Below are 24,903 nucleotides of genomic sequence, written 5' to 3' on the forward strand. Positions count from 1 at the left end.
ACAATCCAAAGAGGTGGATTGGCTATGTTAAATTGCCTCTTAGCGCCAGGGGGACCTTATGGGGTCAATCCATCTCATGGAGGGAGATTAGAAGGGTAAATACGTGGGGTTAAAGCCTGGGTGAGGTTGTTGTTGGTACAGGCTCAATGGGCTGAATGGCCTCCTTCTACACTATGGGGCTTCTATGGATTCTATGATTCTGGGAAGCAGGTTTTAAGCCTTAGGGAGAGTGAGTGAAAGAGAGAACTGCTTTGTTTTTCTAATGAAGCAATCCTTCCAGCTGGGAGAATCTTCACATGAACATTGATATGTGAAAACACTTGAAGTGACTGCTCGTGTGAGAAATGATTACCGTCAGATGTCTTTTACCTAATTAACAATAGCTGGCTGAAATAAAATGAAAGGGGTTTTGCCTCAAAATAGTTTTGGTTGAAGGATGGCATTGCTAAACAACCACAACCTCACAAGCAAAAAGATCTCAATCGCTCCAACAATCTATACTGTTTACACAGATAAAGCAGACTATTGATTGATGTCAATTGGACAGATGGGAGGAAAGTCTTTTTTTCCCTCTGTGAAGGGCTGATCAAAGTGAGATGGGTCTCAGCAATTTCAATCCCGTTCCCCAAGGATACAGGCTCACAACATCCAGCTAGCAGTCATTTAGCACTAATTGAGTAATCTCGTTCAGAGATGCCACAAGATTTGATGGTGCAGGGGACACGGGGAGGAACGGTGGCCATCGCTGAGTCAAGGTTATGGGTGAGACAAATGCCTGGAGTTTAACCTGTGATTTGCCCAGTTTGATCCTTTCACAGAAAACGAAGCAAAAAGGTTTGCATTCCCTCACCTGATAAAAGGGTTTTATCTTCAAAGTTCATTAATGTAAGAAAAAACGCTTTCAATTGAGAAACAAAACAGCATTTTATTTTTGATCATTTTGCCTGTCCTGTGTTTCAGGAGTTGTCATAGAATCCTACAGTGTGGAAGTAATCTGCACCGACTCTCTAACAGAGCATCTTACTCAGGCCCTATCCCGTAACCCCACATATTTACCCCGTTAATCCCCCTAACCTACACATCTTGGGACACTAGGGACAATTTAGTATGGCCAATCCACCACACCTACACATCTTTGGACACTAAGGGGCAATTTAGCATTGCCAATCTCCCTAACCGACACATCTTTGGACACTAAGGAGCAACTTAGCATGGCCAATCCCCCTAACCTATACATCTTTGGAGCGTGGGAGAAAACCCATGCAAGACAGGGGGAGAACGTGCAAACTCCACACAGGTAGTCACCCAAGGCCGGAATTTAATCCGGGTTCCTGGCGCTGAGAGGCAACAGTGCTAGCCACTGTGCCACCCATTATATTGTGTCTTATGTGAGTCAGTGAAATGGTTACAGCACTATTACTGTCGAAACCGTGTTTTGAAAACACCAGTTCTAAGCTGCAGGCAGTCTGCTAACTGAATCCTGAGGCTCCAGTCTCCCTGCTGTGTTGGTGAGGCACACGAGAGCCTGTTCCAGCTTTTGAAATCTGTACTCAGAACAAAGCAAATGTGTTTTTTTTTAATATAGTAAATATTTGATGAGACAGCAAAGAAGTCAGATGAAGAAATCAAGTTATATCAGCAATGAAAGCAGTACTGTACCATTAGGTTCAGATGTCCAGCTACATCAGAGCATGGGCACAGTGTGCATTAACCTTTCCAGTTGAACAGGTTGCTATGATAGGTTTAATAACAATAAGTCAGCAGCCAACTCCTTGCTGATCTTCAAAGGTTCAGTTCCAAATGAGGAAGAGTCTTTCTGCTGAATCTTAGCCTTACAAATGATGCTGGACCTGATGAGTGTTTCCAACATTTCAAGCAGTTTCCTGCATTGCTGTTTTAACAGACTATTATTAAATAATCCATTCACTGTGTCTATAGCACAACAACCCAGGGCTTGAAGCATATAATAGAACAGAATCCCTACAGTGCAGAAAGAGGCCAGTTGGCCCAAGAAGCCTGCATCAACTCTCCAAAAAAGCAATCCACTCAGGCTCTCCCCTCCACTCTATCCCCCTAACCCCACACATTTACCATGGCTAATCTACCTAACCCTCACATCTTTGGACACTGAAGGGCAATTTAGCATGGCTAATCCACCTAACCTATACATCTTTGGACACTAAGGGGCAAGTTATCATGGCCAATTCACCTAACCTACACATCTATTGAACTGTGGGAGGAAACCGGAGCACCCGGAGGAAACTCACGCACAGACTGCATGGGGAGAATGTGCAAACTCCACACAGACGTTCACCCAAGGCCAGAATTGAACCCGAGTTCTTGGCACTGTGAGGCAGCAGTGCTGACCACTGTGCCACCGTGCCGCCCTTTTATAATATGATGCTGGGAGGCCATCCTTTGAAAACTCCTTGCTTAAATAAATACATCCAAAACTGGTCCATCTTTTCATGAGGTATTGGCGCTGCCCCATGTGAGAGTGAGCCATATGCACCAGGATTGTTCCAGCTTGCTTTATTGTTGTATTCAAATGCAGCAAGTCTGGAGCAGAGACGCTGAATGGTGCTTCAATAGAGGAAGGGATCCTGCTCTGGATCCTGTTTCTGATTGCTAACCAGTGACTTCCAACAGAGCGTGCATGTGTGTGGGAACCTAAGATCAGAATCAGTCAGTTGTCTCTTGCAGTCAAATAGCCTTTCAGCTGACTTAGCTTATAGCTGGGCAGCACGGTAGCACAGTGGTTAGCACTGCTGCTTCACAGCTCCAGGGACCTGGGTTCGATTCCCGGCTGGGTCACTGTCTGTGTGGAGTTTGCACAATCTCCTCGTGTTTGCGTGGGTTTCCTCCGGGTGCTCCGGTTTCCTCCTACAGTCCAAAAATGTGAGGGTTAGGTTGATTGGCCATGCTAAAAATTGCCCTTAGTGTCCTGAAATGCGTAGGTTAGAGGGATTAGTGGGTAAATATGTAGGGACATGGGGGTAGGGCCTGGGTGGGATTGTGGTCGGTGCAGACTCGATGGGCCGAATGGCCTCTTTCTGTATTGTAGGGTTTCTATGTTATGATGGACAGAGGTTGAAAGAAGCATGACCTTTGATGTGTGTTCAAAGTGAGAGGGAGAGAGTGTTATGAGAATGCTCTTAGTCCCAGCTGATTCTGGAGCGCCTCAGCAGGAACAGTCACACAAGGGACAAGCTGCAGTCAATTGTTTCTTCAAGAAGCAAAATGGTCTCAGACTTTGTCATGGTTCACTTGGTAGCTACAAGCCAATGCCACCTCAATATTTTCCCTCCGCCTGCCCTGCTGTTTAAGACATAATTTTTGTAATTGTGATAGCGTGTCCCTTTAAGGGGCGAGTTCTCAGGAGGGTCACATGTCACATTGGACCGGTTGCTGCGAGTGCACAAGTTGGGTTTGGGAGCATGGGCTTTCTGGCAGTTGGAGTCTGGGAGTTGCAGCATTTGGAAGCATTCTTATCTCTGTCTGTATATAGTTACCTGCCTTGCTGGCCATCAGTTCCTCACAGTTACTGCTGTAATCAGTTTTACATTTCTCTCTGACATTAGTTGGCTGTAAATGATCATTCAATTGTGACAGCACAGGAAGAGGCCATTCAAAGTGCCAATTCACCGAGGCCCATTCCCTGCCTTTTACCCCATTGTTGTTGAAGGATAGTGTCAAATTAAAAGATTAAATAAATACATTAATGATCAAATGTCAGTGCACATTTCAACATATTCCATTATACTCTCTTTCTGGAACGATATTGGCAATTGCCTATGTAAACATGTCACGCTGTAATGACATGTTCCTACCAGTGATGGCAATATATTATGTGTCAGCCAGCCCTGTACCCCAGTAAAACTCCTGTGTGAAGTCAAACTGTAGGGGGATGCTTTGGCCAGGAGACATAAGCAGAGGCTGTTTAGCGTGCTCCCCGCTGGGCACCATGGCCTCCATGCATCTCTGGAGCTAGGATTTCTCAGTAAGGAGTCTAACAACACCAGCTTAAAGTCCAACAGGTTTATTTGGTAGCAAAAGCTAGTGGTATTTGCTACCAAATAAACCTGTTGGACTTTAACCTGGTGTTGTTAGACTCCTTACTGTGTTTACCCCAGTCCAACGCCGGCATCTCCACATCATGGCTAGGATTTCTGACAACCTCAGCTCCGCACCGGAAATCAGTGCGGAGGAGATTTGAATATTAAAATTCAAATTTAAATCCAATTAGCAACCCCGGGATGGAGGTCTTCAGGCCCGCTAGCCTCTCCCCCGCCGCCGGGAATGGTTCACTCCAGCGGGGTATACATAGAACATAGAACATAGAACATTACAGCGCAGAACAGGCCCTTCGGCCCACGATGTTGCACCGACCAGTTAAAAAAAAAAAAACTGTGACCCTCCAACCTAAACCAATTTCTTTTCGTCCATGAACCTATCTACGGATCTCTTAAACGCCCCCAAACTAGGCGCATTTACTACTGATGCTGGCAGGGCATTCCAATCCCTCACCACCCTCTGGGTAAAGAACCTACCCCTGACATCGGTTCTATAACTACCCCCCCTCAATTTAAAGCCATGCCCCCTCGTGCTGGATTTCTCCATCAGAGGAAAAAGGCTATCACTATCCACCCTATCTAAACCTCTAATCATCTTATATGTTTCAATAAGATCCCCTCTTAGCCGCCGCCTTTCCAGCGAAAACAATCCCAAATCCCTCAGCCTCTCCTCATAGGATCTCCCCTCCATACCAGGCAACATCCTGGTAAACCTCCTCTGCACCCTCTCCAAAGCCTCCACATCCTTCCTGTAATGTGGGGACCAGAACTGCACACAGTACTCCAAGTGCGGCCGCACCAGAGTTGTGTACAGTTGGAACATAACGCTACGACTCCTAAATTCAATCCCCCTACCAATAAACGCCAAGACACCATATGCCTTCTTAACAACCTTATCTACTTGATTCCCAACTTTCAGGGATCTATGCACACATACACCTAGATCCCTCTGCTCCTCCACACTATTCAAAGTCCTCCCGTTAGCCCTATACTCAACACATCTGTTATTCCTACCAAAGTGAATTACCTCACACTTCTCCGCATTAAACTCCATCCGCCACCTCTCGGCCCAACTTTGCAACCTGTCTAAGTCTTCCTGCAAACTACGACACCCTTCCTCACTGTCTACCACACCACCGACTTTGGTGTCATCAGCAAATTTGCTAATCCACCCAACTATACCCTCATCCAGATCATTAATAAATATTACAAACAGCAGTGGCCCCAAAACAGATCCCTGAGGTACACCACTTGTAACCGCACTCCATGATGAATATTTACTATCAACCACCACCCTCTGTTTCCTATCCGCTAGCCAATTCCTGATCCAATTTCCTAGATCACCCCCAATCCCATACATCTGCATTTTCTGCAGAAGCCTACCATGGTGAACCTTATCAAACGCCTTACTAAAATCCATATATACCACGTCCACTGCCTTGCCCCCATCCACCTCCTTGGTCACTTTCTCAAAAAAACTCAATAAGGTTAGTAAGGCACGACCTACCTGCCACAAAACCATGCTGACTATCACCTATCAATTCATTACTCTCCAAATAACTATAAATCCTATCCCTTATAATTTTTTCCAACATCTTGCCGACAACAGAAGTGAGACTCACCGGTCTATAATTCCCGGGGAAGTCTCTGTTCCCCTTCTTAAACAATGGGACAACATTCGCTAACCTCCAATCTTCTGGTACTATACCAGAGGCCAACGACGACCTGAAGATCAGAGCCAGAGGCTCTGCAATCACTTCTCTTGCCTCCCAGAGAATCCTTGGATAAATCCCATCCGGACCAGGGGATTTATCTATTTTCAGACCCTCCAGAATATCCTGCACATCCTCCTTATCAACTGTAATACTGTCTATTCTACTCCCTTGCAACCCAGTGTCCTCCTCAGCTATATTCATGTCCCCTTGCGTGAACACCGAAGAGAAATATTGGTTCAATGCTTCACCAATCTCCTCCGGTTCCACACATAACTTCCCTCTGCCATCTATAACTGGCCCTAAACTTGCCCTAACCAACCTTCTGTTCTTGACATACCTATAGAACGCCTTAGGATTCTGTTTAACCCTATCCGCCAAAGTCTTCTCATGTCCCCTTTTAGCCCTTCTAAGCTCGCTCTTCAACTCCCTCTTAGCCAATCTAAAGCTTTCTAGTGCACTACCCGAGTGCTCACGTCTCATCCGAACATAAGCCTCCTTTTTCTTTTTAACCAACAACGAAACTTTTTTGGTGCACCACGGTTCCCTAGCCCTACCAATTCCTCCTTGCCTGACAGGGACATACCTATCACAGACTCGCAGTAGCTGCTCCTTGAAAAAACTCCACATGTCGGACGTTCCCAGTCCCTGTAATCTCCTAGTCCAACCTATGTTTCCTAATTCTCTCCTAATAGCCTCATAATTACCCTTCCCCCAGCTAAAACCACTGGCCCGAGGTTCATGCCTATCCCTTTCCATCACTAAGGTGAACGTAACCGAATTGTGGTCACTATCACCAAAATGCACACCAACTTCCAAGTCTAGCACCTGGTCTGGCTCATTTCCCAGCACCAGATCCAATATAGCCTCACCTCTAGTTGGCCTGTCTACATACTGAGTCAAAAAACCTTCCTGCACGCTTTGAACAAAAACTGACCCCTCTAACGAGCTAGAGCTATAACAATTCCAGTCAATATTAGTCAAGTTAAAATCCCCCATAACAATTGCCCGATTACTTTCACTCCTAAGCAGGATTGACTCCGCAATCCTTTCCTCAACCTCTCTAGAACTTTTAGGAGGTCTATAAAAGACTCCCAACAGGGTGACCTCTCCTCTCCTATTTCTAATCTCCGCCCATACTACCTCAACAGATAAGTCCTCATCAAACCTCCTCTCTGACACTGTGATACAATCTCTGACCAATAATGCTACCCCTCCCCCTCTTCTACCTCCTTCCCTACTTCGACTAAAACATTTGAACCCCGGGACCTGCAGCATCCATTCCTGCCCCTGCTCTATCCATGTCTCTGAAATAGCCACAACATCGAAGTCCCAGGTACTGATCCACGCTGCAAGTTCACCCACTTTATTGCGAATACTCCTGGCATTGAAGTATACACATTTCAAACCCTGCTCCACCCCACCTCTGCAATGCCGTGCATTGCAGTCCCCATCCATGCATCCCTCACTTTCAGCCCCACTACTCAGGATCCCTCCCCCCCCCCGAATCAGTTTAAACCTCCCTGCATGGCCTTAGCAAATTTACCCCCCAGGATATTGGTCCTCTTCTGATTAAGGTGTAGACCATCCTTCTCATAGAGGTCACACCTTCCCCAGTACGAGCCCCAATTGCTTAAGTACCTGAACCCCTCCCTCCTGCACCATCCCCTCAGCCATGAATTCAAACCTTCCCTCTCCCTATTCCTCTCTAAACTATCCCGTGGTACAGGCAAGAGTCCAGAGATAACCACTCTGTCAGTCTTGGCCTTTAGTTTCCACCCCAACTCCATAAATCCCTGCCTAATATCCCCTTCCCCTATCCTCCCTATGTCGTGTGTCCCCACATGTACAATAACTTGTGGTTTATCTCCCTCCCCCCTAAGAGTCCTGAATACCCTGTCAGACACATCCCGGACCCCAGCCCCTGGTAGGCAACACACCAACCCTGAGTCCCTACCTTTAGTTCCGACCCTCCTATCTGTCCCCTTAATTGTGGAGTCCCCAATCACAAGGCCCAGTCTTTTACAGCCCTTAACCACCTGAGCTTTCTCACTCGGCTCACCCCCAGAGATCTGCTCTCTATGCTCAGTTGATTCCTCCTCAACTGTAGCCTCCAGCACCGAAAACCTATTATGGAGGGGAACCGCCCCAGGGGATTGTCTTCCCGATTGCTTCTTACCCCTCCTCCTGGCATTGACCCAAGCCTCATTTCTAGGAGTTACTATTTCTCTATAACTCCTATCAACTTCCACCTCCGCCTCCCGAATTATGCGGAGTTCCTCTACCTCCCCTTCCAGCTCCTTTACACGCTCCTCCAGAAGCTGCAATCTAATGCACTTCTTACAACTAAAATCTCCTGAAACACTACTGGATTTCCTCACCACATACATCCCACAGGAGATGCAGCATACTGCCTGAACTGCCATCCCTGAAGCCATTACCAGCAAGAAAAAAAGAAAACAAAAAACTTCCCCACACTTATAATTAGGTTAGAGGAGGATGGAAGGGTGGGATCCTCTACCAGTGTAGAGGATCGGGTATCTCCTCTGCACCAATTTATAGGGCTAGGGGCCCTATTAAATCCAAACAATTGATATTAAATCCAAACAACTGATATTAAACCCAAACAACTGATATTAAACCCAAACTGATATTAAGTCCAAACAACTGATGTTAAACCCAAACAACTGATATTAAATCCAAACTGATATTAAGTCCAAACAATTGATATTAAATCCAAACAACTGATATTAAACCCAAACAACTGATATTAAATCCAAACTGATATTAAATCCAAACAATTGATATTAAATCCAAACTGATATTAAACCCAAACAACTGATATTAAACCCAAACAACTGATATTAAATCCAAACAACTGCGATTAAACCCAAACAACTGAGATTAAACCCAAACAACTGAGATTAAACCCGAACTGATATTAAATCCAAACAACTGAGATTAAACCCGAACTGATATTAAATCCAAACAACTGCGATTAAACCCAAACAACTGAGATTAAACCCAAACAACTGAGATTAAACCCGAACTGATATTAAATCCAAACAACTGAGATTAAACCCGAATTGATATTAAATCCAAACAACTGCGATTAAACCCAAACAACTGAGATTAAACCCGAATTGATATTAAATCCAAACAACTGCGATTAAACCCAAACAACTGAGATTAAACCCGAACTGATATTAAATCCAAACAACTGAGATTGAACCCAAACAACTGAGATTAAACCCAAACAACTGAGATTAAACCCAAACAACTGATATTAAATCCAAACAACTGATATTAAACCAAAACAACTGATATTAAACCAAAACAACTGATATTAAATCCAAACAACTGATATTAAACCCAAACTGATATTAAGTCCAAACAACTGATATTAAACCCAAACAACTGATATTAAATCCAAACTGATATTAAGTCCAAACAACTGATATTAAACCCAAACAACAGCTCCCCACTAATGGGGAGCTGGCGGCCTGACCCTGCTGGAGTGAAAGGAGGCCATGGAGACCCCACAGGAGGTCGGGGGAAGGGGGGATTGTCCCCTGGGCATAGCCAGCCTGGCAGTGTCAGACTGGCCCCCTGGCTCTTTCCAAGGAGCACCTTGGGGCGGGACTAGAGGGGGTTGTGGCCTATTGGGGAGGGCCTGTGGGTGAGCTGGGGTTGGGGGGGGGGCGGGGGGGGGGGCACTGCCACTCTGCATACGGATACGTGGCAGAGAGAGGGAAGGGGGTCTGGAGTGCAGGAGGGGGTGGTGGGTCAGGGCAGCCAGTGGGGTGTGGTTGGGGAGAACGAAGCAGGCCGGAGGTGTGGGGTGGGGGGAGGCGGGGAACGGTACATTGAACATAATAAACTAGCAGGAGTAGGCCATTTGGCCCCTCGAGCCTGCTCCGATTCAATAAGATCATCGCTGATCATTTCGTGGATTCAGCTCCACTTAACCGCCCGCTCACCATACCCCAATTTACTGTGGGGGGGGTGGGGGGTGGGGGGGGTGTTGGGGGTCAGGGCTGCCAGAGGGGTGTGGTTGGGGTGTGGAGAGCTGTCAGGGCTGCCCCGGAGATGTCCGGGAGGCCAGCGATCGGTTGGGGGGGGCGCTGTGGGGATCAGAGGGGCAGTGATGGGGTTTGCTGTGCTGGCCAGCGATCGAGCCGGCAGTGCGGGGCTACTTCGCATGCGCCGATTGGCATATGTGCAGTGGCCCGCTCAGCGCTGTGCTGCCGGCCTCTCCAGCCGGAATAGGCCCCGGCCCCCAGATTTTCATTGTGATTAACGCTTGGGCCCTCTGAAGTGCACAGTGTGAGAGGTTCATTTTGAAAATCCCACTTAAAAAAATTAGATTTAGTCCTTTTTTATGCTTCTTCACGCAGAGAGTGGTGGGAGTGTGGAATGAGCTGCCGGATAAAGTGGTAAATGCGGGGTCACTTTTAACATTTAAGAAAAACTTGGACGGGATATGGTCCAAGTGCAGGTCAGTGGGACTAGGCATAAAATGGTTCGGCACAGACAAGAAGGGCCAAAAGGCCTGTTTCTGAGCTGTAATTTTCTATGGTTCTATGGTTCTATGCAAATATGGACGGCACTTAGAACTTTTTTGGAAGAATCCTGGCCTATTTTTCTGCTTCTTGGATTGCTGCAGGTGTTTAAAACATATTTACATAAAAATAGGGACTGAATATATGATTATACAACACACACTTTACACACTGTATCAATTATTCCCCACTCTCTAATCCCATGTCACAGAAGAGAGATTTAAAACATTGATACTAAAAAGGAACTGTTAGATCCACTTCATGATCAAGAAAACATGAACATTTAATTTGGTCGCTTGAAAATTGTAAGAGAAATATTGGGAATAAGACATTTTTTTGATTATTGAATTGATGACACGGTCGATCATTTCCATTACTTGTGGTTTCTTAATTAAAAGCTAAGAGGCTCATTATATTTTGCACACCAGTAAACATATTACATTTCTATGAAAATCTAATTATTAATGATGCATTAATTATTGTCACTCATCATATGACAATCAAAGAGGATTGAGTTTGGTTTTCTTAATTAGTTGGCATTTGTGCAAACGTCAAATTCATCGCTAGTGCTCTGTATGAAGCGACTCCATTGTTTTGGAACAGTGCGTAAACCAGCACAGATCCAAAACTGCGGCTGTACTTCAAACATGGCTGCTGACTTAGCTCCCAAACATTCACACTTCATGTGAATGGTGCAGCATGATGGCACAGTGGTTAGCACTGCTGCCTCGCAGCGTCAGCAACCCGGGTTCAATTCCGGCCTCAGGTCACTGTCTGTATGGAGTTTGCACGTTCTCCCCGTCTCTGCGTGGGTTTCCTCCGAATGCTCCGGTTTCCTAGTCCAAAGATGTGTGGGTTAGGTTGATTGGCCATGCTAAATTGACCCTAGTGTCAGGGGATTAGCAGGGTGAATATGTGGGGTTATGGGTATAGGGCGTGGGGGGAGGGATTGTGGTCAGTGCAGCCTCAATGGGCCGAATGGCCTCCTTCTGCACTGTAGGGATTCTAGGATTTAGACATTGGGTGGGATTTTCCTCCCTTCTGTGATGTGCTTTGCGGAGACGGGAGGTGGTCTGTGGCCCGCTGGCAGTGGGATCTTATGACTGCTGTTGTCAGCAGAGTTTGTTTTTTTTAAAAGTTTATTTATTATTGTCACAAGTAGGCTTACATTAACACTGCAATGAAGTTACTGTGAAAATCCTCTTAGTCACCACACTCCGGCGCCTGTTTGGGTACACTGAGGGGCAATTTAGTATGGCCAATGCCTAAGCAGCATGTCTTTCAAACTGTGGGAGGAAACCGGAGCACTCGGAGGAAACCCACAGAGACACAGGGGGAGAAGGTGCAAGCTCCACACAGACATCGACCCAAGCCAGGAATCGAACCACTGTGCCACCCACCAGGAAACTCATGGCAGGGATGCACCATAGGCCTAAGTGGCAGTAAGATATCAGTTTGGGTAAAACTGGTTCAGTTCCTCAGTATGAAGCCAGAGACATACAAGAGTGAAGATTCTCTCTGTAATAACAGTTTATCTGATAACAGTGAAAGATGGGCTTTTTTAAAGTCAGCTTCAAGTCATCAATGATATGAAGTTATTTTGGGTTGATGTTTTGGTTCATGCTTTGAAAACCACTCTTCAGTTTGATTTGATTTGATTTATTATTGTCACATGTCTTTGTACACAGTGAAAACTATTGTTTCTTGCCTGCTATACAGGCAAAGCATACCGTTCATAGAGAAGGAAAGAGTGTAGAACATAGTGTTGCAGTCATAGTTAGGGTGTACAGAAAGATCAACTTAATATGAGATAGGCCGATTCAAAAGTCTGATAGCAGCAGGGAAGAAACTGTTCTTGAGTCGGTTGGTACGTGTCCTCAGACTTTTGTATCTTTTTCCTGATGGAAGGAAATGGAAGAGAGAATGTCCGGGGTGCATGGGGTGATTGACTATGCCGGCTGTTTCTTCGAGGGAGCGGGAAGTGTAGACAGAGTCAATGGATGGGAGGTTGGTTTGCGTGATGGATTGGGCTTAGTTCACAACCCTTTATAGTTTTTTGCGGCCTTGGGCAGAGCAGGAGCCATACCAAGCTATGATACAACCAGAAAGAATGCTTTCTATCTGTACCTGTAAAAGCTGTTGAGAGTCGTAGCTGACATGCCAAATTTCCTTAGCCTCCTGAGAAAGTAGAGGCATTGCTGGGCTTTCTTAGCGATAGTGTCGGCATGGGGGGACCAGGACAGGTTGTTGATAATCTGGGCATCTAAAAATTCTACTTCTTCCCTGTTGATATAGACAGGGGCATGTTCTCCACTGCACTTCCTGAAGTCAATTACTATCTTCTTCATTTTGTTGACATTGAGGGAGAGGTTATTGTTGCCGCACCAGTTCACTAGATTCTCTATCTCATTCCTGTACTCTGTCTCGTCATTGTTTGAGATCCGACCCACTACGGTGGTGTCATCAGCAAACTTGAAAATCAAGTTGGAGTGGAATTGGGCCACACAGTCATAGGTGTACAAGGAGTATAGTAAGGGTATAGAAAGTCAGTTCACACCAACTGGGAGAATCTGCATTTTCAGACGCTGTTGTGCAAACTCTCTCTACGTTATTGGAGAAGAACTGGAGTCATGCTGTTATCTGTGCTTTATGCTTTTGACACTGAATTTATGATCAGATGAAAGGCATTACTGCCAGAGGCAAGATACTTTCCCTTATCTTGCACCCAACACTGAAGAGTAAATGTTAACTTTAATAATACTCGAATAATATCTACCAAGCATGTGGGTAAGGAGACATCATAATGACATCACTGAGAGAGAGAGAGAGAGAGGAATGAGAGGAACGTAAGAGAGAAGCATTATCTCTGTCCTGATGTTCTGTAATCTTGCAGTTAATTGTGTAAATAAAAGCACTTTTAAGGAAAAATCTTTGCATCCAGCCAGATCTCTGACTGGAGTAAGACATGCAGTCATAGCTAGGGTGTACAGAAAGTGTGGCTTTTGCTACCAAATAAACCTATTGGACTTTAACCTGGCGTTGTTAAACTTCTTACTGGAGTAAGACACCCAAGCCGGAATTCTGCGACCGTTCATGCCTTGCGCCGTTGCCAGCAAGAATGGAGAACTTGCCGCTCAGCCAAAGCTCCATTCACTGCAGTGGGACTGGAGAATCCCAGCCGTGGGTGAGGTTGGAGAATTTGCTCAACATGTCTTCCTAGACAACCCAACAATAAGACACACCAGCATGCTCACTAACATATCTTTACTTAGTACAACACTAGCAGGAGTCCAGGTTAGATATGGTCGATAGGACTGATTATTGAGGTTCCCTGGCTATTTCTATGATATTGTCTGTGCATCGACAGCCCTGGAGAGTGAGTGCAGTGTGTCCACCAAACTGCCTAAGACCTTCGGTGGCTGCTATTGTCACTACTAAAATAGTATTTTGATTTAATTTGATGAGTTTCCTTCATCTTTGATAATGATGTTCATGTTTACTGTTAGTGCTCCTTGAAAAATGGGGCATGAACAGAATTACAGAATGTGCCCCAAAAAAAGCCATGTATTGCATGTTGTTGACAAAGCAACACTAGAGTCTGGTTATGAAAAATAAGATGTACAGTATGAAAGGAAATGTATGATCAGAGTGCTGGCGAAACACCATGAGCAGGGGCTAATTTGACACCCCTTAGATCACTGGCTTTTGGATTAGGGTGTGGGAATGATTCTCCAGCCCAGTGCACTCATGCGCAGATCGCACTGGGATGCGTGAGGCAGCAGAGTCGCAGGGGAGGAGCCATGGAGCGTTTCGCACGAGGGAAAACCCCCTTAGGGATTTTCCCCGCCCTCGAGTGCTAAGCTAATCTGGGTGGGAACTAGAATATCATATTTAAATCTCATTTATATATGCTAGACAGGATTTTCCCATCGGATTGGGCCTGGCGTAGATCGCATTGGGGCCACATGGGGTCAGAGAATTGGGACGCGGGGACTACCATGTTTAGCCCCAGTGGGAGCCCTCTTTGGTAATCTCCTTGGACCCCCACCCGGACTTAATATGGTTCCCGCCCAACCACGTGGGAAACTAGATTGGCACATTCACAGAATCATTTAAACATGCCTAGTCAATTCCAAGCTGGATTCTTCCAGCTCCCGGGATTCTTCGACTCTCGGGGGCAACGTGAACCTGGTGTGAATCATTCCTGGTCTTCATAAAGGGAGATTGGCCATGATGGCCACGCTGGGTGAGGGGGCTCGGTGTCCATTGAAGTCCCTGGGTGGTTGAGGACACGGATGGGTAGTGCCCTAGCATTGCCCCTGGCACCCTAGCACTGAAAGGATGGCACTGCCCAAGGCCTGAAAAGGTTTCCTGAAGGGGTGGGGCCTTAAGCAATCCCATAGAGGCGTTTGGCTCACTTGGGGGGATGGGGGTTCTGATGCCAGGTCACCCTCCTGCCTTCATGATGTGCAGAGTGAGGGATGGGGGCGGGGGGGGGGGGGGGGGGGGTTGACCCAGACATTTAGTGATGGGGGGAGGGGAAATGTTGTCCCATTGGGGTCAAGGGTGAGGGGAGTTCCCTATGCTTGCGATGCCTACTGCGGAGCGAGGGGGATCTGCAATTTAACTTTGAGATTTAATGGCCGGTTTCCAAGGAGCCAGTCTTGTCAGCGTCTATAGGTCCCCATTACAAAACATGGGAGAACTCAGTGAGAACCTCCCCAGGCTCCAAAGCAATTTCTGAAGCCGGAATCATCGCCTGGGCCCATGCTAGGATTCTCTGGTTCCACTGCAGTGAATGGGGTTTTGGTTGAATGCCAAATTCTCTGTTCTGGTTGGCAGCAGTGGCGGGCATACAAGGACACAGAATTCTGCCTATGTGTGATTGAATTGTGAATTAAATTGCACCGGACCTCCCAGCGGGAATCTCATCAGTTTTCCCACTGGGGACAACACTTAGAAATGTTTTGGGAGAATTTTGTCCTTTAACTCTAACAGTCTTGGTCGCCAATGAATGGACATGCAGAGCTGGGTGTAATGCAGCACAGTCCACAGGACCAGCACTGGGTGTGAGAGGTAAGGCAAACAGCAGATTGGAAAGATCAAGTTTAATGTTTATTTATTAGGGTCACAAGTAGGCTTACATTAACACTGCAATGAAGTTACTGTGAAAATCCCCTAGTCGCCATACTCCGGCGCCTGTTCGGGTACACTGAGGGAGAATTTAGCATGGCCAATGCACCTAACCAGCACATCTTTCGGACTATGGGAGGAAACCAGAGCACCCAGAGGAAATCCACGCAGACACTGGGGCCGGAATTCTCCCAAAACAATTCTAAGTGTCGAATTCACAGTTCAGACTAGAATCTCCCACACTCTGTGCAACCATAGGATCCCTACAGTGCAGAAGGAGGCCATTCGGCCCATTGAGTCTGCACTGACCACAATCCCACCCCAGTGACAATTCCCTTCTCCCCCCTCCATCTGGGACACAGACACCCCCACCTCCACAGCTGACCCCAATCCAACACCCCTCCTCCCCCCCCCCCCCCCCCGGCAGACCTCCCCCCTGCCCAGCCCGCTTCGATCGTTGGCATCCCTCCTTAGTTGACTGATCCCCATGCAGAGTGGCAGCAAGACCCCCCACCCCCACTGATTGCTGCCTAGGCTCCGCACCTCCTCATCAGGCCCCGCCCCTTGGCACTGCTCCATGCCCAGTGGGCAGTCCCAAGGTGCTCCCTGGACATGGGTAACTTTTCCCCTTGGGCACTGCCAGGGTGCCCATGCCCAGGGGGCACCACACCCCCCAGCGCCCGACCCCCTGGGGGGCCCTGACTACCAACCTATGCCTATCTTTCTATCCCCAGTGGCTCTTTATAGCCCTTATGCTACGTTAGTGTGAACTCATACCAATACATGACACCCTTTTCATCCTCATAGCCCTTTGTAACACCATGCCAACACAGTCCCAACTCCCAATCTGTACCCCAACTTATCACACTCTGACTTACCATCTCCTTGTCAACCCACCAAATATTCATCATGGGCAGACCTTAGGAGCCATGCCGAGATGGAATAAAAGAAAGTTGTACATATCTATTACACACTTCATTATTTTAAAAAGACCTCACATTCCTGGGTGTATTTGTTTATAAGTCATTAAAGGCAGCAGGAGATGTGGAGAACTCGGGCCTCAGAAGCAGCCAGGGAATCGCAGGAGAAGTGCCTGGAGGGTGGAACATAGCAACCGGTGATGGTATAAAATCCAGCGCGGCGCAGATTCGGACCTAGACTCTCTTGGGAACTCGAGCCCCCATGAGCAGCCAGGTGCTTGTGGGGGAAGTGTCTGGAGGATGGAGCCTAGCATTCAGCAGCACCGTGGGAACCTTCAGGGTTACTTCCTGCTGATGTTAGATTTTCAAAAGAGAACGTGACTCCTGATTGGTTCTTTATAAATCAGGTGACATGTGTCCTTAACCCATTCATTCCCAGGTTCACAGGAGTAGAATCTCAGCTACATTTTGGAAGATAACAGTTTTTTTCATGCTTACTAGAAGGTAGCAAGCGAGACTTAATATTTATACCAACCTGTACTAATCAGGAGACATACTAATTTTAGGGGGCCTATTATGAGAGCAGCAGCAGAATTTTTTTAAAGTGCCTAACTAGTATTTAGTTTTTAATCTAACAACAAATAGAGGGAGAGAGATGTCAATTGACGGAGTTGTGTGCTACTCCTGTGATGTGGGGGACACATCAACTGTCCCTGAGGACTACATCTGTGGAAAGTGCATCTAGTTGCAGATGCTCACCGAACGCATGGATTGGAAGAGCAGCAGCTGGAAGCCCTGAGGAGCACACAGTTAGCTGAAATTATTACAGGTAATAATTATTATAGGTAATAGTTACAGAGATGTACCCAAGGTGCCAGAAGATAGATGGGTGACCGCCAGACGGGGTAGGCAAACAGTGCAGGGGTCCCCTTTGGCTATCCCGCTATCTAACAAGTATGCCATTTTGGCTACTGATGAGGAGGAAGGTCCATCAGGGGACAGCAACAGCAGTGGCCAGAGCGAAGGCACCATGGCTAGCCCTGCTGCACAGAGTGGGGGTGGGGGGTGGGGCTGCAAAGCAATAGTGGTAGGGGATTCAATCGTCAGGAGCACAGATAGGCGCTTCTATGCTCACAAAAGGGACTCCAGGATGGTAGTTTGCCTCTCTGGTGCCAGGGTCCTGAATGTTTCTGAGTGGGTACAAAGCATCCTAAAATGGGAGGGAAATCAGACAGATGTCATTGTCCACATTGGCACGAATGACATAGGTAGAAAGAGTAACGAGGTCCTGCAACAGCAATTTAGGGAGTTAGGTAGAAGATTGACAAGCAGGAGGTCTAGCGTAGCCTCAGGATTACACGCCATGCCACGTGCGAGTGAGGTTAGGAACAGGGAGTTAAGGGCGGCACGGTGGCACAGTGGTTAGCACTGCTGCCTCACAGCATCAGTTCGATTCCCGGTTTGGGTCACTGTCTGTGTGGAGTTTGCACGTTCTCCCCGTGTGTGCGTGGGTTTCCTTTGGGTGCTCTGGTTTCCTCACACTATCTGAAAGACATGCTGGTTAGAGGCATTGATCCTACCAGGCACCGAAGTGTGGCGACTCGGGAAATTTCACAGTAACTTCATTGCAGTGTTAATGTGAGCCTTGCTTGAGACTAATAAATAAACTTTAAAAACTTTATCCTGAAGCTGAATATGTGGCTAAGGAACTGGTGTAGGGGGGAGGGTTTCAGATTTGTGGATCATTGGGATCCTTCCAGGGAAGGTGGGGCCTGTACAAGAAGGACGGGTTACACCTGAACTGGAGGGGCACCAATATCCTGGCTGGAAGGTTTGCTAGTATGGGTCAGGTGGGTTTAAACTAATATGGCAGGGGGGAGGGAATCAGAACAGTAGGTCAGCAAGTGTAGAGACTGGGGATGAGCATGGGACCAAGGCCAGGCTAGCTAAGGGGAAGAGCAGGCTGGGGGAGGTCGAATTCAGTGGGCCTGCAGGTCTGGAATGCATCTGCTTCAATGCAAGGAGTATAACAGGTAAGACAGATGAACTTAGAGCCTTGATTAAAGCGCGGAACTTGGATGTGGTTGTGGTAATGGAGGCTTAGTTTAAAAATGGACAGGACCGGCAACTAAATATACTGGGATATAAGTGTTTTAGGCGAGACAGAGGGGAAGGTAAAAGAGGTGGGGGAGTTACAATACTGGTTAGGGAACATATTGCAGCTGTACAGAGGGAGGACACCTTGGTAGAACCATGTAACGAAACACTGTGGGTAGAGCTCAGAAACAGAGTGGGGGCAGCCACTATAATGGGGGTGTACTCCAGGCTTCCCAACAGCCCACGGGAAGTTGAAGAATGGATACGTAAGCAGATTCTGGACAGATGTAAAAATAATAGGGTTGTTGTAGTGAGAGATTTTAATTTTCCTCATATTGACTGGAAATCCCTTAGGAATAGGAGCCCAGATAGTGAAGAATTTGTTAAGTGTATCCAGGAAGGTTTTTCGGGACAATAGGTGGATAGCCCAACTAGAGAGGGGACTATACTGGACCTGGTACTAAGGAATGAGCCCAGCCAGGTCATCAAAGTCACAGTGGGGGAACATGTGGCGAACAGTGACCACAATTCTGTAAGCTTTCGGATACTCGTGGAAAAGGACAAGTGTTATCCTAGGGTTAAGGCGTTAAATTGGGGAAAGGCCGGATTAGGCAGGATTTGGAGGCTGTTGTTTAGGTGAGGCTGTTTGAGGGTAAATCCATATTTGGCATGTGGGAATCTTTTAAGGAGCAGTTGATAGGAGTGCAGGACAGCCATGTGCCTGTGAAAAGGAAGGACAGGAAAGGCAGGATTCGGGAACCGTGGATGATCAGGGAATTTGCGAGTCTAGTCAAAAAGAAAAAGGATGTATACATGAGGTCTAGGCAACTAAAAACAGATGAAGCACTTGAAGAATGCAGGGAAAGTGGAAAAGAGCTCAAACAGGGAGTTAGGAGGGCAAGAAGGGGGTCACAAAATGTCCTTGGCAGACAGGATTAAGGAGAATCTCAAGGCATTTTATCCAAATATTAGGAACAAATGGGTAGATAGAGAGAGTTGGTCAACTCGTAAGTGCATACGGTTTTACTTTAGGCAGACATCATGATCAGCGCAGGCTGGGAGGGCCGAAGGGCCTGTCCTGTGCTGTACTGTTCTTTGAGAGAGTAGTTAATAAATAATGTAGTGTTCCAGGTATTTTTAGTAGGGTCATTGAGTACAAAAGCAATTCAAAATGTATAAAACGCTAGTTAGACCTCAGCTGGAATATTGTGTACAATACATTTTAGAAAGGATTTGAAAGCATTTGAGAGAGTGCAGAAGAATGGGTCCAGGAGTGAGAAACTAAAGTTATGAGAATAGATTGGAGAGGTTGGGACTGTTCTCCTCAGAGAGAGGAAGGCTGAGAGGAGATTTGATAGAGTTGTTCAAAATCATGAGGGGCTTAGACAGAATAGATATAAAACTGATTCCATTAGCAGAAGGATCGAGAATGAGAGGGCACGGACTTAAGGTCATTGGTAAAAGAAGCAAAAACTGATACGAGAACAAATTCTTTCGCACAGCGAGTGTTTAGGGTCTGGTACCTGCTGGCCGTCTCTTTGTGGCAGGTTCAATCCACATATTCAAAGAACAAAGAACAATACAGCACAGGAACAGGCCCTTCGGCCCTCCAAGCCTGCGCCGCTCATGTGCCCAACTAGACCATTCTTTTGTATCCCTCTATTCCCAGTCTGTTCATGTGGCTATCTAGATAAGTCTTAAACGATCCCAGCGTGTCCGCCTCAATCACCTTGCTTGGGAGTGCATTCCAGGCCCCCACCACCCTCTGTGTAAAATACGTCCCCCTGACATCTGTGTTGAACCCTTGCCCCCCTCATCTTGAACCCGTGACCCCTTGTGTTCGTCACCTCCGACCTGGGAAAAAGCTTCCCACTGTTCACCCTATCTATGCCCTTCATAATCTTATACACCTCTATTAGGTCGCCCCTCATCCTCCGTCTTTCCAGGGAGAACAACCCCAGTTTACCCAATCTCTCCTCATAGCTAAGACCCTCCATACCAGGCAACATTCTGGTAAACCTTCTCTGTACTCTCTCCAAAGCCTCCACGTCCTTCTGGTAGTGTGGCGACCAAACTGGAGACAGTATTCCAAATGTGGCCTAACCATCGTTCTATACAGCCGCAACATCATATGCCAACTTTTATATTCTATGCCCCGTCCAATAAAGGCAAGCATGCCATATGCCTTCTTCACCACCCTCTCCACCTGTGCTGCCACCTTTAAGGATCTGTGGACTTGTACACCCAGGTCCCTCTGTGTGTCTATACTCCTGATGGTTCTGCCATTTATTGCATAGCTCCCCCTTACATTAGATCTACCAAAATGCATCACTTCGCATTTACCTGGATTAAGTTCCATCTGCCATTTCTCCACCCAATGTTCCAGCCTATGGCGGCATGGTAGCACAGTGGTTAGCACTGCTGCTTCACAGCTCCAGGGTCCCGGGTTCAATTCCCGGCTCGGGTCACTGTCTGTGTGGAGTTTGCACATTCTCCTCGTGTCTGCGTGGGTTTACTCCGGGTGCTCCGGTTTCCTCCCACAGTCCAAAGATGTGCAGGTTAGGTTGATTGGCCAGGTTAAAAATTGCCCCTTAGAGTCCTGGGATGCGTAGGTTAGAGGGATTAGTGGGTAAATATGTGGGGGTAGGGCCTGGGTGGGATTGTGGTCCGTGCAGACTCGATGGGCCGAATGGCCTCCTTCTGTACTGTAGGGTTTCTATGATTTCTATGATCTATCTATATCCTGCTGTATTCTCTGACAATGTTCATCACTATCTGCAACTCCAGCAATCTTCGTGTCGTCTGCAAACTTACTAATCACACCAGCTACATCTTCCTCCAAATCATTTATATATATCATAAACAGCAGAGGTCCCAGTACAAAGCCCTGCGGAACACCACTAGTCACAGACCTCCAACCAGAAAAAAGACCCCTCCACTGCTACCCTCTGTCTTCCAAGGCTAAGCCAGTTCTCCACCCATCTAGCTAGTTCACCTTTTATCCCGTGAAATTTAACCTTTTGCACCAGCCTGCCATGTGGGACCTTGTCAAACGCTTTACTAAAATCCATATAGACGACATCCACGGCCCTTCCCTCGTCAATTGTTTTTGTTACCTCCTCAAAAAACTCAACCAAATTTGTGAGGCATGACCTCCCTCGTACAAAACCATGCTATCTATCGCTAATGAGATTATTCAGTTCTAAATGCGCATATATCCTATCTCTAAGAATCTGCTCCAACAACTTCCCTACCACAGATGTCAAGCTCACCAGCCTATAATTACCAGGGTTATCCTTGCTACCCTTCTTAAATAACGGGACCACATTTGCTATCCTCCAATCCTCTGGGACCTCACCTGCGTCCAGTGAAGAGACAAAGATTTCTGTTAGAGGCCCAGCAATTTCATCTCTTGCCTCCCTGAGGAGTCTAGGATAGATGCCATCTGGCCCTGGGGATTTGTCTGTCTTAATGTTTCCTAAAAAACCTAACACTTCCTCCCTTGTAATTGAGATTTTTTCTAACGGGTCAACACATCTCTCTGAGACAATACCAGTCAACATGTCCCTCTCCTTTGTGAATACTGATGCAAAGTATTCGTTTAGGATCTCACCTGCTTCCTTTGGTTCTAAGCATAATTCCCCTCCTTTGTCCCTGAGAGGTCCAATTCTTTCCCTAACAACCCTCTTGTTCCTAACATATGTATAAAATGCCTTAGGATTCTCCTTAATCCTGTCTGCCAAGGACATTTCATGACCCCTTTTTGCCCTTCTAACTCCCTGTTTGAGTTCTTTCCTACTCTCTCTGTATTCCTCCAGAGCTCCATCTGTTTTCAGTTGCCCGGACCTCATGTATGCCTCTTTTTTTCTTTTTGATTAGACCCACAATTTCACTGGTTATCCATGGCTCTCAAATCCTACCTTTCCTATCCTTCCTCTTTACAGGCACATGCCTGTCCTGCAGTCCTATCAACTGCTCCTTAAAAGACTCCCACATGCCAGATGTGGATTTACCCTCAAACAGCCTCTCCCAATCAACAACCACCAAATCCTGCCTAATCTGGCTGTAGTTAGCCTTCCCCCAATTCAGTACCTTACCCATAGGACAACACTCATCTTTTTCCATTGCTATCCTAAAGTTTACAGAATTGTGGTCACTATTTGCCACATGTTCCCCTACTGCAACTTTGATGACCTGACCGGGCTCATTCCCCAGTACTAGGTCCAGTATAGCCCCCTCTCTAGTTGGACTGTCAACATATTGTTCCAAAGAACCTTCCTGTACGCATTTTATAAATTCTTCCTCGTCCAGGCCCCCAGCCCTAAGCGATTTCCAGTCTATGTGAGGGAAATTAAAATCTCCCACTACAACAACCCTATTTTTTCTGCACCTGTCCAGAATCTCCTTACATATCCGTTCCTCAACTTCCCGTGGGCTGTTGGGAGGCCTGTAGTATACCCCCAGCATAGTGACTGCGCCCTTCCTGTTTCTGAGCCCCACCCACAGTGACTCGTTACCTGACCCTTCCATATTGTCCACCCTCTGTACCGCTGTAATATGCTCCCTAACCAGCATTGCGACTCCCCCACCTCGCCTCGCCCCTCCTCTGTCTCGCCTAAAACACTTATACCCACCCCGGAATATTCAGCTGCCAGTCCTGTCCTTCTTTTAACCAAGTCTCTGTCACTGCAACCACATCCAAGTTCCGCGCAAGCATTAAGGCTCTAAGCTCGTCTGTCTTGCCCGTGACACTCCTTGCACTGAAGCAGATGCACTCCAGACTTCCAGGCCCACTGAGGTCATCCTCCCCCAGAATGCCCTTCCTCTTAGGTAGCCTTGTCTTGGCCCCAACCTCGTCCCCAGCCTCTACGCTTATTGACCTATTGTTCTGATCCCCACCCCCCTGCCACATTAGTTTAAACCCACCCGAACCAGACTAGCAAAACTCCCAGCTAGGATATTCGTACCCCTCCAGTTTAGGTGCAACCCGTCCTTCTTGTACAGGTGCCATCCTCTCTTGAAGACTTCCCAGTGATCCACGAATTCGAAACCCTCCCTCCTGCACCAGTCCTTTAGCCATGCGTTCAGCTGTTCAGTCTCCCTGTTCTTAGCCTCACTAGCTTGTGAGGGATTGTGAGGGAGCAAGAGGGATTAGATGATTATTTAGAAAGAAACAATGTACAGGGTTATGGGGAGAAGACAGAAGAATGGCACTAGGTAACGTGCTCATTTGGAGAGACAGACCGAATAGATGGGCCAAATGGCACTGTAACAATTCTGTGATAATATATCAATACATTTAAATTCTTTCAAGTACTCAATTCCTTTATGAAAATAAACATAAATAGCCCCATATCAAAGACTTTGGGCATGATCTTACCTGCTGTTTATGCCACGCTCCTGCTATGGCTAAGGTGGAGAATTTGGCACCTGTGTGAAATTTGCACATTCTCCCCGTGTCTGCATGGGTTTCTTCTGGGCACTCCAGTTTCCTCCCACGATCCAAAGATGTGGGGGTTAGGTTGACTGGCCATGCTAAATTAACTCTAATGTCAGGGGTATTAGAAGGGTAAATATGTGGGTTACGGGAATAGGGCCTGGGTGGGATTATGGTTAGTGCAGACCCGATGGGCCAAATGGCCTCCTTCTGCACTGTAGGGATTCTATGATTCTAAATCTCCATTCCCTGCAGTGGTATAGGAGAATCCCATCAATGTGAATGGCCATAACATTCCAACTTTTATAACCACTTGGAGTTGTACATATGACTATTAATTTACTGACCCACACTGTGATAGTGATAGGTTGTAGAATCAGTCATGCATTACTAATTCGACAATGATAACCCTCAGGTTTATGCAAGCATACAGCAAATAAGATTGAAAACAGCCACAGCAGGATGTTATTTTGTTCAACACTTTAAAGAGCTTTGGGATTTAAATAACTGGACAACTTGGCAGTTCTACCGAATCTATTCAGTTTTTACGTGACATGACACATTCATGTCTACTCCTAACAGTCCCAAAGATCACCTTTCCTCTTCCAAAAGACCCCTCAGGTAGGATACCCTACTTCTCCAAATAATTCTGACAGCTTTATACCTTTTCCTTAAATATATTAAAGCCCATATAATGGGCAGGATTCTCCATTCTCATCCATGGTGGGACCCGTTGCCAGCAAGAATGGAAAATTTGGCGATCCAGCCAAAACTTGATTCACTTTCAGCAGCACTGGAAAATCCCACCCACAAATGAGAACAGAACGTTTCAGCAACATACCAGTTACAAGAATTGCATCTGTTTCAGGTGAGCTGCACTGTTATGTGCTGCCTCCATCAAGCATGGAATGCAAACTACATCCTGCCCCCTATTCCCCCAACCCCCATTCCTTGCCCCCGTTGCCCCCA

General features: G+C 46.7%; 1 protein-coding gene across 1 annotated transcript in view; it reads right to left on the bottom strand.

The window, feature by feature from the left end:
• LOC144509693 (ephrin type-A receptor 8-like) overlaps window positions 1-24,903 on the bottom strand; it is a 147,992-nt gene that overhangs the window by 2,536 nt on the left and 120,553 nt on the right. The gene's annotated exons all lie outside the window — the stretch shown is intronic.

The sequence above is a fragment of the Mustelus asterias genome, chromosome 22 (genome assembly GCF_964213995.1).
Source record: "Mustelus asterias chromosome 22, sMusAst1.hap1.1, whole genome shotgun sequence".
Taxonomy (NCBI): Eukaryota; Metazoa; Chordata; class Chondrichthyes; order Carcharhiniformes; family Triakidae; genus Mustelus; species Mustelus asterias.